Genomic DNA, 5,344 nt, shown 5'->3' with positions numbered 1-5,344 from the left:
TTCTCCTTCAAATTTTCAGTTTGTTTATCTTTTATCTTCGAGCCAGAGATATAGCTCAGTGGCAAAAGTGCCTGCCTGATAAGCGCAAGGACCCAAGTTCGATCCCCAGAACAAAACAAACAAAAATATATTTTATGTTAACTTTCATATCTTATATTTGTTATCATCTGAGTTAAAGTTCTTAGAATGAGTCTATTGGTAAATAAGGCGAGGCAGTAAAGTTAAGTCTTATATATAAAGGCATAATCCTTGTGGTTTAGAAAGGTTAATCTGTGTATGTCAATGTTCAGTGAAAATGAGTTTTATTTTGTCTTACAAATAGACTATCCCATGATACATGAATTTTTAAGGTGGGAAGGTGTTATTTAGAAACTCCTAGGAATTTCTTAAGAGTATTAATTCACCTTTGAACTTTCTGTGTTTTGAGATAAATTATTGTAATTGTCTTTCAATTTTTCAAACTTAAAGTAAGGGAGAGCCATTTGCTTAAAGATGTAGATACTAATTTTTCTGAAAAGTGACCAAAAGTGTCTGTGTCTTTAGTAAGCATGGGTCCTGGAGGACATGGTAGATATTTTTCCTTTTTAAATATCCCGTTGGACCAGTGTGTCTCTCAAAATTATATTTTTACAGAAGAAGCAAGATCCCTTTTTAAAGTATATTCTCACTGATGTCAAAGGCTGGGTAGGACTGGGCCAGGGTATGTTGCAGAAATAATTCCAAGAGCCTCTGACTGGGATCCAGTGTTGCACCGTCCAGATCGTGCACAACTTGGCTCACCCTGAGCTTTAATTTACCATCGTGTGAGTAACAAAGTATGGGCACGCATGGCTGCCATTGCCGCCACGTCAGGGTCTTACGAAAGTGACTCATTCGTTCATTCAGTGTTCATTAGCGTCCTCTGTGTGCACGGCACTCTGCTGGGTGGTAGGAGGAGACAGCGAGTGAAATCACACAGCCTTTTCTCGCCTCATGAATGAACTCGTCTGAGGAGATGGGGTAATAAAAACAAAATACTGTAAAGAATACAAAGGTGAAAAGTGAGATAGATAAATGTCCAAAAAGAGGAAACTTTTGATGTGTCCATCTTACAACAGGGACTGGACAGTTGGGAGAAGCTGGAGAGACAGACAAGCCAGCAGGCAGGATGTCGAGTGCAACTGGAGGCCACCGAGAAGCCACTAACTGGGTGGGTGCAGGCCTCCACAAGCCCACTGGACAGTGGGGACAAGCAGCTGGGGAAGATTTTTAGAGGCCCAGAGAGACATGAGTTTTGAGGGGGGAAAAAGCTCCATGTAGAAACTCAAGTGGACGCAGAGACTAATGGGGTGACTGTCACAGTGCTGCCAGCAGGATGGTCAGAGCTGAGCAGTGGCAGTTGCCGAGAACTGGAGTGTAGCACTCACAGACTCTACCAGTGGACAAAACGCAGAAGGCTGAGACAGAGACATGAGGGACAGCCAGGGTGGAGAATGACTGCCAGGCTCTGGCTTGAGAAGTGGCAGAAGGTGGTGCTATACTAACAGAACACTGAAAGGAGCACTGAACTTAGAAGGGAGGAACTCACAGGTTCAGATCCCAAAGATAAACTCTCGGTGGAGAGATAGAAGATGAAAACAAAGCTCTGGAAATCAGAGGAGAGGCGTGGAGCACATAAACGGACACATAGGAGTTGGGAAGCACAGGTGGTGAGTCACAGGAAGGCCTGGGATGAAGAAAGGAGCTTGCCCGGAGACCGACCCAGGGGTTCCACCGCTGAGGTTAGGGGAAACCCTGTGAGCCCAGCACCGAGGCCGAGGAGGGGTAGCCAGCCACACAGCAGGAAACGAGCCGTGTGTGAAGAGCTGGCCTGACAGGGGACCCCTGTCAACCGTCCTGGGGAGGAGGAGGCTGGGCAGAGGCGGGAAAGTCTTCATCCACCCGGGTCTCATCAGTCAGGGCTGGGCACGTGCACAGGGCCTGAGCCAACGAGGACACAACCAGGGGAGGAGACTACCACAGCTGTCAGCAGCCCGAGGGGCCTCTCACAGGAGAGACTGTGCGCAGAAGTGACGAATTTTGAGTCTTCTCACACTGTGATTGTCTTGTGCTTAAATGAAGGCCTTAAACATTCCTGCTTAGTGTTCTCTGTGCCTTACAACCATAAGACAGTGATCTGTTTCAGACAAAAGAAACTTCCCAGGGGCCGGGGAGATGGCTCAGAGGAATAAGCGCTTCCCTGGCAAGCGTAAGGGCCTGAGTTCAATCCCCGGTTCTGCCAAAAAAAAAAAAAAGAAAAAAAAGAAAGAAAGAAATTTCCCAATAACTGAAGGAACCAGTCTTGCAATGGGAAGAGGTCTTCAGAGAATCCGGAGCAACAGAACAAGAAAGACTAGCTTTGGGCTGGAGAGATAGCTCAGCAGGCAAGCTTAGACTAGCACGCAGGGACTGCGGTTTGATCTCTGACACCAGGTGCCATACCAGTCTCACCCCCAGGGGGGGCTGAGCTGGCCACAAAAGAATGACTAGCTTAGAAGAGAACCAAAAAAAAGCCCAGTTTGAGGGTACAGGTACGGTTCTAGCTGAGCCCACAGAATTAAAATACATCCATTTCTAGTGAGCTGAATATCTACACAAAAATGTTCATGCTGGTCACATGGAAATAAATGTCAAATGGATTAAAGGTACATATTTTGGTATAAAAACAGAAGGTATTATCAGGTGCTATCTCAAAGTGATTTTTTACTTTATGAAAAACAAAACAAAATTTCATATCAAAATGGTAAGAGACCAGCAATAGCTAATACATAGCGCACCACTGTCATCAGTCACTCAGAGGCCAAGACATAGCAATATACTAATTTGTTTCATTTGTACTACTAGTTTATTTTAGTTCATTAGAAACTTTTGTGCTTTTCTTCCAAAACGTTATTTTTAATCAACGACTATGTTAAAATCAGAGGATCAGGTTTGAATTCGTTCAACCAGTTATTTTTCAGGATATCCAGGCTGACTTTAACCGTTCAGCAGTAGTGATGTGCCTAGTCATATCACACCTTGCCGCGAGGGACCTGGAGTGGCCTGTAGCTGCTAAACCTGAAGAACATGGTGTCTTTTTTTCACCCTTTAGTGACTGAACCCAATAGAAAACCCTTTTCATTATTGTCCACAAGGTGGTGCTAGGAGAGTGACTTTCTCAGGGTCATTACTAAATAATTATCCAAGTGCGTGGGGGCAATTTAATAACGCGAGCGCGCGCGCGCACGCACGCACACACACACACACACACACACACACACACACACACACACACAGAATAATTATCAAACGGCACTAGATAATCAATCTTGGGATCGCCAAGACCGGCGTCACTGCTCTAGTTTGAGAAGCGCTCATTCCTCTCCGCCTCCCACTCAGCCAAGCCGCAGGAAAGGCAGATGGTAGCCGCTTGCGCGCTGCCTCCCCGCGGAGGTACACTGTTTCTCACCTGGATTATTACAACAGCCAACCAACACTTCTACTTTCTGTCTTTTTCCACAGAGCAACCAATTATCATTTAAAGATTCAGTCTGATTATATCAGCATAAGTAATACCGCGACCCTATCCACGGGGGTCAGTAGGATACAATTACCAAAACCTTTGAAGCGCCCGCAGCGTGCAGCCCCTCGCCAAGGGAGAGACTGCGAGCCGTCTTCACCGCGGAGCTTCCGAGCCACGCCTGCCCCGCGCTGCGCCCTCCTGCCGGCAGAGACCTTCCTCCAGTTTATTTATTTATTTTTTCTTCTTTTTTCTTTTTTGTTCTTTATTAATTTTATGGAGAAACAAAGCAGTTTCAAAACCAATTAATAGGACAGTTTCAATAATTAATACGTTGCATGTTGCTGTCTTCGTAGTGGTTATTCATAGTAAAAGATGCAGACGTGACATCTTGTCAAAACACTATTTGTACAAGTCTTTCTTCTCATTGAATTAAGAGAAAGTAGCTATATATAAATATATGATTACAACACAGAGTCCTTGATGTGTCTGCAATTTTTACCTTCAGCGGTAGTAGGAGATATCTGAGCACAAGAAAAACTTGAACACAAAGCTATCTTATATATCTACCCTTAGAGATTCTTTATAGCCACCTAAACTCTTGAGATAAAAGAGGGAGAAAGTTATTATGGCAAAAGACACATTGTTATTAATCTCCTTCAAAATGTGCACTTTCATTTTGAATAGGCTTACATCATCATTCTTGGCATTTTCTGAAGCGGTGCTGGCAGTCCTCGCAGCAGAGTTTTAAGCTGAGAATTTTACTATTTTTATTCTCATTAAAACAGTAAATAATACAAAAATGAAATTATGATGAAAATTTTATTTAAGTAGCATATATAATATATACAACACAACATTCACAAAATGAAATTTCAAATGTTCCTATTACCAAAATATTGAATATTTGAAATGAACTATAGGTCAGTTAGATTCAATTTTTGAATAGAAATCATAACTTTAACACCTACTTATGCATATGTAGAACTAAAATTTTGAATTTATAGCAAAATTATGTTAAAAGCTAAAAAATAAACCACTTGAAAATGATTTCACTTATTTTCCTCATTCTCTAGCCTCTGTGCAAATGTTACTGTCACCTGAACTTACACTGATCCGTCACATCCATTTTTATAGTAGCCATAATTTATCATCTACCAATTTTAGAAGTTACATTGTGTCCATCAACAGATGGATGTAGGAAGAAAATGCAGAATTTTATCACAATGAAGTACTTGTCTGCTCTACGGAAAGATGAAGGATTCTTTCTGTGAAAATGGGTGCGCCAGAGGCCATAGTATTTCAGGGAACTGAAACAGACACCTAACTTAAGTATCACCTGATTTATCCCATATAGAAAACCAGAATGTAAGTATAGAGAAAAACGAAAGACAGGTAATAAGAAACAGGGAGAAATTTACAGAGGCAAAGAGATGAAGTGATGGGGGAGGGAAAGAAGAGGAGCAGTAGATGAAAAAAGAAAACAGATGTGTCAAGTACATTCACTAATTCTGCTCAATGAATAAGTCATTATGTAATATAAATATGATTAATCAAAATAAAAATAACTGAAAGGCTCATTTTCATAAAGGTATAAACATAAAAATGATGTCTGGGACAGTGGAGAATAAGGTCCAAGTTTTCATAAACAAGATACAAGTAGGATCATTCAGAATATGTTCAAGGGTTAGAAGAACAATATTGGTAATAAATAAAAAAAAAAAGGGGGGGGCTGGAGAGATGGCTCAGTGGTCTAAAGCACCTACTTGGAACAAGCTTGGCAAAGCACAGGGACCGCGGTTCAATCCCCCAGCACCACATGCCAGC

The sequence above is a fragment of the Octodon degus genome, unplaced genomic scaffold (assembly GCF_000260255.1).
Source record: "Octodon degus isolate 3935 unplaced genomic scaffold, OctDeg1.0 scaffold00186, whole genome shotgun sequence".
Taxonomy (NCBI): domain Eukaryota; kingdom Metazoa; phylum Chordata; class Mammalia; order Rodentia; family Octodontidae; genus Octodon; species Octodon degus.
The sequence above is the reverse complement of the archived record's forward strand: the minus strand, read 5'-3'. Positions refer to the sequence as shown.